This window comes from Pantherophis guttatus, chromosome 3, assembly GCF_059756535.1.
Source record: "Pantherophis guttatus breed Tessera chromosome 3, ASM5975653v1, whole genome shotgun sequence".
NCBI lineage: Eukaryota > Metazoa > Chordata > Lepidosauria > Squamata > Colubridae > Pantherophis > Pantherophis guttatus.
Window position 1 is genome coordinate 157,168,769 of NC_142065.1, and position 10,675 is coordinate 157,179,443.

The 10,675-nt window shown below is 38.5% G+C and overlaps 1 long non-coding RNA gene across 1 annotated transcript; it reads right to left on the reverse strand.

Annotated features, from left to right (window-relative positions):
• Positions 1–1,135: 1,135 nt before the first annotated feature.
• LOC117672363 (uncharacterized) lies at positions 1,136–5,538 on the reverse strand. Its single transcript, XR_004593198.1, has 3 exons — positions 5,388–5,538; positions 3,813–3,893; positions 1,136–1,314 (listed from the first exon to the last, which is right to left on the reverse strand). It is a non-coding gene; the product is annotated as an uncharacterized LOC117672363 (long non-coding RNA).
• Between the last annotated feature and the right edge of the window lie 5,137 nt (positions 5,539–10,675).

Consider the following 10,675-nt stretch of genomic DNA (forward strand, 5'->3'; position numbering starts at 1 on the left):
AGTAGCTGCAGTACTGCACCCTAACCACTGCACCACCTCGGCTCTTCACTATAAGAATGGATGCTCTCTAAGGGTGTGAACTTCAATCCTGCAAACTTCCCCAGCTAATATAGCCATTGCTGAACATTGTGGAGAGCTCATATCTACATAGCTGGATGGACTGGAGAAATCTTATGCAAGGTATTTTAGACCAATAGACAGTGGTGGGATTCAGTTGGTTCAGGTGAATCAGAAGTTAAATTGTTGGCTCGCCCCTCCTCTCCCTCCCCGCCCCTTCCATGAGTCCCCAAGCACCCCAATTTGGCTCCCAGGTAAATGCAGAGAGGCCTCCTAAGCACAAAACAGGGCACGTGTGTGCGTGCGCGTGTGCGCGTAGCACGGCCCCCCCTGTGGCCCATTTTTGCTCCCAGGAGGCTGCAGGGAGGCCTACTGGGCCCAAAATGGGATGCAGGGGGGGAAGTATGTCCCCCCTGCAGCCTGTTTTTGCTTCCAGAGGGGTGCAGGAGGCTGCCTGTCACACACCCCTGGCCACCCCCCCACCATGGCCACCCCCACCCAGCTGGTCATTAGGGCAGAGAACTGGTTGTTAAATTATTTGAATTCCACCACTATCAATAGACCAGCATTTGTGTGTTAAATGGCACTGATGGATGGTATCAGGTTATCCATATAGAATTGATTCTTTATGGGGTACCATTTATATAGATGAGTTATTACTAAGACATTTTCTACACCACCACATACTTAATTTTTTTTTTTTGAACACGTGTAGCAATATAATAAGTTTGGGATCTGCACATGAATAATGTTTCTCTATGCTGAAACCCCTAACAAAATGTTTGAGTGGCCTCCATAGGTTAATTGTAATCTGTGCTCTTGCCCAAGGCTTTTCTAAAGGAAGAAAAAAAATGTTGAATTTGTTTCCCCAATTCAGTCATGTCTGCTTCATTTGCCATGTGAAACCTCTGGCATGAATGTTTATAAATTATATTGTGATAAGCCTTAATAGCTCTTTAAATCTGATTTAAAACGGAATAAAACCTCGCATTTAATAACATTGTGCACTGGGGAAAATAAATAATTTTTGAGACAAGAACCTATTACAGTAATCTGACTGAAACAATTAGGCTTGAATAGAGCAAGTAAATCTTTAATTTTCAAGACAAAAAGAAAGATATGCAATGTATTTTTAGAAGTAATTTATATCTTTCTATGGAGGATTTATAACTGGGCATCTTTTCCGTTCAGTAAGGTGGCAGCTCTGAGAAGGCTTTGACTGATCTCAGATTCCTGGGCCATTGTTTAAGATGAAAGCTGGAAAAAAAAATATTGAGAGAAGGAAATAGCGAACCAGCATTCTATTGTCGCAAACAACAGCAACAGCAGTGGATTTATTGAGCTTACCCTATTACAGAAAAGGAGGTTTTGTATTTTTGGACAAATATGTGTAATGAATTCTACAAGAAACTTGTAGCTCTGAGCCTTTTTTTTAAAAAAAAAACATCAACAAAGAGGAAAGGTCAAAAATATGATATTGGATCTAGATTGAATTCATTATTTAAAAACAATGCATTGGAATAATGCATGTAAATATAGTAAATAAAATATACTATTTTTCAGGTATTTTAGAAAAGTAGCAGAATTCTTTTAAAATTTTCAAAATTTGAATTGAATTGTACCAATGTACTGTCACTTTTTCTCCCCTCCCCATATCTTCTGTAGTTTTTTCTTTACTGTTCTATTTTTTCATTCCCTCATTCAAAGCAAAAAGGATGCAATTTGCTCCCTTCCACATCCAGGAGCCCACAGGTAGTCGCTTTCACAACAAGCCATTTTGTGTTAAATTTATATTTACTGACAAAGAAATAAAGGGAGACTAGTATAGATCTAGTCCCAGAAGGGTATGGCTAGCTGATGAGAGCTAAATAGCTTGAAATAGATCTATACTAGTTTCCCTTTACTTCTTTGTCAGTAAACACACACTAACACACACACACACACACACACACATACACACACACAGAGGAAAGTAGCAATTTTACTATTTATTTAATTCTACTTTAACTTAATATAGCAGGTCAAATGGTGGGTTTCTATTTTGCTAGCTAAGTTTTTATGGTAGATAAAATTTGGGTCTGTTTTGATTTTACTACCATTCATAACAGTATATATAAGAAATATTCTTTATAAAAATATGAAAGTCCTTGGCCCAGAATTGAAAAATTTTCAAGGAGAAATTTGTGTTGAATGTGGAATGGAAGAAGAAAAATACCCTGTTGCCTCTTTGAGAACTCTTTCTGCTTTGCTGTATCAATATTCTTCTTGATGAAACAAGAAAAAATGTTTTCCCTTCTTTGGATAAATATTATCTCGGTCTTGTGAAGGAATATACTTACAGCCACTGGCATAGATGTGGTTCCATTTTGTCTCTTTTTAACAACACATCCAGGCCGAAACTCACATTCAAAAATTAGACTATTTATACTTTGAAGTGTATTCTGTTTCAGTATAAGAAAATACAGTATTGCAGACTTTGGCATGACTTGCAGGTCTGCTAAAGATTCAGCTCTTACAGTGAAAATTGCTCACAGCGTAATTGGTAAGAGTTGGTCTAAATGATTTATTCTAAAATAACATTTTGACATGTTATGTCCACAGTCACACTTACTTCCTGGTACTGATTGGTGAGATTGTGGCAGAATGTTTTTCCGTCATTCAGTCTCTAATCTTACTCCTGGCAATGGCAGTGCTTGTTTTGCATATTGCCTACGGAGCTGATGGATGAATATTGAGACAGTTGAGATATAGAGGAATATCAGGCATCTAAATCTCACTAGCCCAGGATTATCCATTACACAAATTGTTATTTTTAAATTCTACCCAGTTTAAAACAATCTAACATTTAACATGGTTGACTATCAATTCCATGTGCCCCAGCTGAAAGATGATCTATATTTAATAGTGGTAAGAATATTTTACTGTACATGTTACTTTTAAAAAATTGTAATGATTACCTATTTTATAATAAAATTACGGTATATATTATAGCCTCAGAGGATATACTAGTCCTCTGAGGATATCTTAGATTTTCTCAAGATCAGTGGTATATAGTAAATTATATTGATAAAATTAAGTTCTGCATCTACATCTGCAAATCATATTGTTGCGTGTATAAAACAATACTTTATTTACACCAACAGTTTCTAATCTGGAACATAATTTATATCCAAAATTTTAAAGCAAAACAGAAATGTCCCTATTATAGAAAAGGTTTATTTATAAAATTTAAGACTGTGATGATTATAGAAATTCACCTGGAAAAAATGTGATATTTGACATTTTATTATTCACTGTAACACTAGCATGCGCATGATTGATCTTAAGCCTTAAGGGTAGAATATAGCTATGTATTAATAAGATAAGAAATAACCAAACTTTTAAGGAAGTCACTTTCAGGATCAACAATAAAAGAACAGAATGATTCATTTCCAGAAGTGATATTATTTTGGTAATGTACTATTATAATTATGCCTGTAAACATGACATGATTCCATAGAAAGATAAATGTTTCAATTTATTTTGATGCATTTATAGCAATTTAACATAAATTTGAAACCACTGCTTTCCCTTCCATCCAATCAAGCATGAAGTATGGCAAATAATATTGCTGCTGAAAAATATCAAATAGGAAAGGTCTATATATTTTTATATGGCGTAACCTTTTATCTCAAATTTGTTATGGTTTCTGGGCAATAAAGATAGCTTTTATAGAGAAAATGGTAGAACTCACATTAAGATTGATATGAGATTACCTTAGAAGGAGAAAGAAAGTGTCAATATTCTGTTCAGAAAAATAAGAAATCTGTGTCTTCAAACTGAAGTCCAGTCAACATCTAGGAACAATTAGAAATTGTTAGATTTCCAGACTTGAAATTCTAAACCAAACTCCACAGGAATTGCAGCTCTTATCACAAAATCCACATTCCTGACTTCAAAATCCTGAAATGCCAATGTGCCTGGGAAAAATCTATGGAGAAATAATGAGTATTAGGCTCCTAGGCAGATACCTGCTGCTTGAAAAATCCTTAATTCTGTTGCAAGTTCTTGGAGGAATGCTCAGACAAAATGATGAATGAATTTATAGAGTTCAGACAGTAATAAGATTCCCATAAATTGTCACTTTTTGTCCAAGGTTCTATGGAATCTATATCTGCCTACCCTTGCCTTCTAAAATGTCTGTAAATAATTTAAAAAGCCTATCTATATGTCATGAGAATATATTGTTTTAGAAGTTGGAAATAGAAAAAAAAATAGGAACCATTTTTATGATTTTCGTAAAAACTATAGTTGGGAAGGGATAAACTTGCTATTACTTAAAATAGGTCTATCACTAACATTCTTCAAGTTCTTGAGCGGGTATATGAAATCTGCCACTTGGGATAACTTTGCCAATATCATTGTGAGCTGTCCATGGTACTGATCTTTCATTTACATTCTATGAAAGGGACTTTGTAGAAGAGACAGAAGCAACTGTTGTATGCAATGTGTATGGGTAACAACATCTTTTTGATATTACAAAGAGAGTACGTTTTGGGGTTCTGGGTATATAGCATCCATACTTTTATTAATGTATGTACTGAAATGGCACAAGGTATATAAAGTCTCCACAAGAATGACTTTAAGGATGGCAAAGGCATTCAAAGAAATATTATATTTGTATATGTTAATTTGAGAACAGACTTCTGTTTCTCTCTTTAAAAGCAGGGAACATATCCACATCTACATCTATTTATATCTATATCTACATCCCTCCCTCCCTCCTCCCCCCTCTCTATCTCTGTCTCTGTCTCTGTCTCTGTCTCTGTCTCTGTCTCTCTCTCTCTCTCTCTGTGTGTGTGTGTGTGTGTGTGTGTGTTTTTTTTTTTTCTATCAAAGCATCTGGTCTAATCCAAATTCAAATCCGAGTAAGGGTATGGCTACTGTAACTGATGAGAGCTAAATAGCTTGAAATAGATCTATACTAGTCTCCCTTTATTTCTTTATCAGCAAATATAAATTATATATATATATATATATATATATATGTATATATATACAGTATGTATGTATGTATGATCTATTTCAAGCTATTTAGCTCTCATCAGCTAGCCATACCCTTATTTGGATTCGAACTTGGGCTGACTGCATGTTAGGCAGTTGTATTAACCTCTGAGCCACAAGTTCTCCTCCCTTCATCTATCTAATGATCAGAGAATCATGAATAAAGTTTCTGAACTAAGGTTCTTCTTTTCCTGTTAATCAGTTAGAAAAATAGTCAATATTACTGGAATTTCAAAGAGGCATAAATCTCTTTTAAACATGACATTGAAAATTGGACATGATATTACCTTTGTTGCTCTTGTTAGGTCTGGCTTCATCCCAGTTCTGAAGCTGACTCTAGAAAGGGCATGTCTATGACTTGAGGTTCTCCTAAATTGCAGCAGATGAAGCCTAGGTTCTTTTCTTGTCCCTACTGCTTAGAGAGACAAGTGAGCATTTTTTAACCTTGCTTTGGCTGGTCTGCCAATTGCAATCCTACTCAGTCCAGAAAAGCTTTACAAAAGGGACTCATGCTTTTGTTATGTCACAATTATATTATTTATTTAAATTTATTATAACCCACCACCACCACTTTTGAAGACTTTGGATAGTTTACAATAACTGAATATATAATTAAGATCAGTTAAAAAAAACCACATGAAACATTGCAGCCCCAATTAAAAACAACCATATCAATAAAAACATAAAAGTGCTCCAGAGGCACATTGAAGAACGTGCTTTAGTTGGACTGGCCTTGGAAATTATTTAAACGATGCAGTTGGTGCAAGATGGTGCAATAATGAGACTGCTTAGAGGGACAAGTGAGCTTTGTAGCATTACACTAGCACTTTGGACATTGCATTGGCTGCTGATAAGCTTCTGGGTCCAATTCGAGAAAGTGGTTTTATCTCACTTACTAGACTATTTCTGCACCACGTTTAAGCTCATGATGTTCATTTACCCTGAGAAGAAGATACTGAGGCTTTGTATTTTTCATGAGATGGAAGGTTTAGAGCTTGGTGATGTCCCAATTTGGTCATAGTTTCCAAATTATGGAACATCTACCTAAGGTACTGGGAGACCACACCTCATTTACCTTTTAAGAGATCATTAAAAGAATTTAGTTGGAGCTGGACTGTTGTCAAAACATTTTTCTGACAGTTGTTCTGATTATGTATTGTTTGTTTTAAATGATTTTTGTAGTACAAAGTGTGCCAAGTCTGTGCCAAGGAATGTGGGTGGTGTATAAATCTTTCTATGTATGTATGTGTCAGTAAATCTATAATCCTCCAATGTCATTTGCAGTTACTCCTAGTAAAACCCATTGCATTGAATTTATTTGGCATAAAGTTATAGATTGTGTTGACAAATGGATTAAAACTCCAATAGACTCGCTATTAAAATATCTTGATAGCTGATCCCTTGTCCTTTTGCTTTAAACCCTGCCACTCTATGTGCTATAGGAAAGTGGGGGAAAAAGAAGGCAGTCAAACCAGAAACTAATATAAGAAAGAGAAATAGAAAGAGAACATATAGTAAGCCACTTACTTGTTTCACCCTTCTTTACCATTTTACAGGTTAAACCTCTTCCCCCCTCCTTACCTTGCTTCCTATGTTTCTTGTTTACTGTGTTCTAGGCTAATCAATCAATATCAATCAGAATAGAGGTGGAAAGGATATTGGAGGTCTTCTAGTCCAACCCCCTGCTCAAGCAGGAGACCCTAGACCATTTCAGATAGGTAGCTATCCAGTCTTTTCTTAAAAACCTACAGTGATGAAACACCCACAACCTCTGAAGGCAAGCTGTTCCACTGGTTAATGATTCTTCCTGTTAGGAAGTTTTTCTTAATTCCAGGTTGCTTCTTTTGATTGTTTGTTTGTTTGTTTTATTAAATTTATATACCGCCCTACTCCCGAAGGACTCAGGGCGGTGAACAGGCACAGAATAAAATACATAAATACAAAAGTTAGAAACAATTTAAAACCAAATTAAATAATTTAGCCCAAGACAATTAAAAATCCCAGTAATTTAAAACAAATTAAAATTTCAGTTTAAAAAATTTAAAAGAAAGGGGAGAAAATTAGGCCAGGCCGGCTTGCTGGAACAGGAGGGTCTTAAGAGCACGGCAGAAAGTGCGCAGATCCGGGATCCTCCATATCTCCGGGGGGAGCTCGTTCCAGATAGTGGGTGCCCCCACAGAGAAGGCGCTCCCCCTGGGGGCTGCCAGTCGACACTGCTTGGCTGACGGCACCCGGAGGAGCCCCTCTCTATGAGAGCATACCGGCCAGTGGGAGGTTGATTAGTTTCCATCCATTGTTTCTTGTCTTGCCTTCTGGTGCCTTGGATAAAAAGTTGATCCCCATTTCTTTGTGGCAGTCCGCAAATTCTGGAAAACTGCTATCATGTCGTCTCTAGGCCTACTTTTCTCTAGACTGGCCATAACCAGTTCCTGCACTTTTTCCAAAGTCTCAACATCTTTTTTTGTAAGGTAGTGATGAAAACTGGATGCAGTATTCCAGGTATGGTCTTACTAAGGACTTATAAAGCAGTACTAATGCTTCACATGCTATTGATTCTGTACCTTTGTTTATACAACCTGTTGTGGCCTGCCAGCGACCTGCGCGGATTGTTGCTGATCCCGACGACGAGGAGCCTGGTGTGGTGCTGCGCCAGCAGCCTGTGCAGCCAGCGCTTGAATCGAACAGCGAGGAGGCTGAAAAAGATGTGGTGCCAGAGGCAGGGATTCAGTCAGGGCCTTCAGAACCTCCAGAGGCTCCTTTAAGTGAAGAGGATGAAGAGGAGGAGCCTCTTCTCAATGCACGGGCACGCAGAGCTGCCAAAAGGCAGGAGTGGTTCCTCAGGAGGAGGTCTCCTTGAGAGTAAGGCTTGGGGCTAATTGGCCACGCCCTTAGCCTATTTAAGAAAGAACGCAGCCTGTAACAAGCTGCAGGAAACAACTTTAGTTCGCTAATCATCGCGTTGGGATGTCTCTGCAACCTTGCTTCTGGGCTTTCTGCCAACTCCAGTAAGACTCTGACTATCTTATCTGTGGAATTCTGGCAGGCTGTTAAGAATGCTTATTAACAGCCGGCATTTGCTAAAACTGTGTTATTTGAGTAAACTAAGTTTTGTTCAGAGTTTGTGTGTGCTGTGTTCTTTGGGATCCGTAGCTGGCGTAGAACACAATCAAGGATTGTATTAGCTTTGTTTGGCTGCTGCCGCATACTGCTTGTTCATATTTAAGTGATTATCCACTAGGACTCCAAGGTCCCTTTCACAGTTACTGTTTTTGAGCCAGGTTTTGCCTAATCTGTACTTGTACCTTTGGTTTTTTCTTGCCTAGGTATAAAACTTTGCTTTTTTCCACATTAAATTTCATGTTGTTGTATAGGGCCCATTGTTCAAGTCTTGTTAGGGATTGGGGGGGGGGAGAATGTTAATACTGGTATTTCTTATTACATACTGTATATCATTATCCATTTGTAATCCTGTATGCCTAGGCTTCTTGACCTGAACAAAAATCAAGGATAGATGCCTTAATATTTTCACCTTCCATTTTTGTTGTTGTTGTTAGTTGCGAAGGTGTCTGACCCATCGCAACTGCATGGACAATGTTCCTCCAGGCCTTCCTGTCCTCTACCATTCTCTGGAGTCCTTGTGATTTAATTAAAGTGAAAGATGCCAGGGAGGTTGCAAACTACTGAAGACCAGGTTATAGAAACTAGATTGCACACATCCTATAACAGTGATGGCTAACCTTTTTGCCGTTGTGTGCCAAATCGGGGTGTGTGTGCAGGGGGGGGGGTCACGTGCACGCGTGCCCACACCCATAATTTAATGTGCTCCGCATATGCGCTTGCAACTCCCCCGCACTCCCCCCGCACTCCCCCCGCTTTTGACACGTAGTGGCACGTTGGGCCCGGTAGGCCCATTTTTTGCCCTCCCCAGGTTTCAGAGACTTTCTTGGGGGCTGGGACTGGAAACAGGCCATTTCCGGCCTCCGGAGGGCCTCTGGGGGGGGGAGACTGTTTTCACCCTCCCCAGGCTCCTAGAAAGCCTCTGGAGCCTGGGGAGAGTGAAAAATGGGCCTTCTCCCCCATCCAGAGGCCCTCCAGAGACTGCAAATGGCCCATTTCCTGACTTCCGGTGGGCCTGGAAGGCCTGAAAATCAGCTGGTGCACCGGAGCTGACCTAGGGCAACGCTCGCGTGCCCACTGATATGGCTTCGCATGCCCCCTGTGGCATGCGTGCCATAGGTTCGCCATCACGGTCCTCTAACATTCTTATCTCCTAACCAAATCATGAACTTTGTGGTATAACCATAAGAATGTTACCATTATTTTCCTCTGAAAATTGTTTTGAAAAGAACTCCTTTCCTGTTAAAGTGGAAGACAATGGTTTAAAATTGCAGAAGAAACATTAAGTATAGCATTCTAGATTAATCCTTCCTGCATTGCTTAAGCACACATACCATAGCAAATGCCATGTTTATTTTCAATTGTTATTTCTTTTATACAGGAGTTGCTGCAAAGACTGTTCCCTACTGAGATTAATTTACATATAATAGTGTCAAAAAATAAACCTGATTAGCTCTTTTTTAAAAATGAAGTTCTTATTGGTGCTTTCAGGTATAAACGAGCAAGAGAATACACAGCATTGTTCCCAATTTGCAATTCATTAAATAAGTCTCTGAAAATGTTTTGTCATGACCTTGGGCTGTGTAAAAGCGGCAAAGATTAATCTCTTAGACAAGAGGGGAAAGACCTAAATATGTTCAGTTAGGCTTAGCCAAAATGATTTAAAGCTCCCTTAATGTCCTTGAACAAGTTACTTAACCTCTACACCTGCAAACTAACAAACATGCACTTACAGAGTTCTCAAATACTTTAAAATATATATATTTCATGCTTAGATAAGACTCATGACTTGATAGTTTTTCCTAGAATAATAAAACATGAGCCCATCCTTATAGCTTCCTTATTTTCATCCAATCTACACTTGAAGAAAAGCTCTCTCTCTCTCTCTCTCTCTCTCTCTCTCTCTCTCTCTCTCTATCTCTATCTCTATCTCTATCTCTATCTCTATCTCTATCTCTATCTCTATCTCTATCTCTATCTCTATCTCTATCTATGCCTACACAAGGATTCCATTATAACATTCAAGAACATATTAAGCAGGACACATCCCAACACTGAAAACTAAAAATTTCATCTTTCCCACATTTTGTGGACTTGTTAGCTGTACTTGGGCTGGTTAATTTCAGTGGGGTATCTTATAAAGTCCTGATATTCTGCCTCATCAAGGCAGAATATCAGGACTCTGTGTGTGTGTGTGTGTGTGTGTGTGCGTGTGTGTGTGTGTGTTCCTGGGAGGGACAAGACAAGAATGCTTAGAATTATGCTAAGAATATATATTCACAGCAGGCTTAATGGCCATCTCAACTCTCTGGCTAAAACATGTAGGAAGATATGTTGGGTAATCATGATACAGGAATATCTTGGTGGTTGAGGTTCGCTTTATTGAAAATGGCAATGGCATCATTGCTACAATGTGGGAGAATACAATGGTAAAGCATTTCTGTATAACAATATAAAG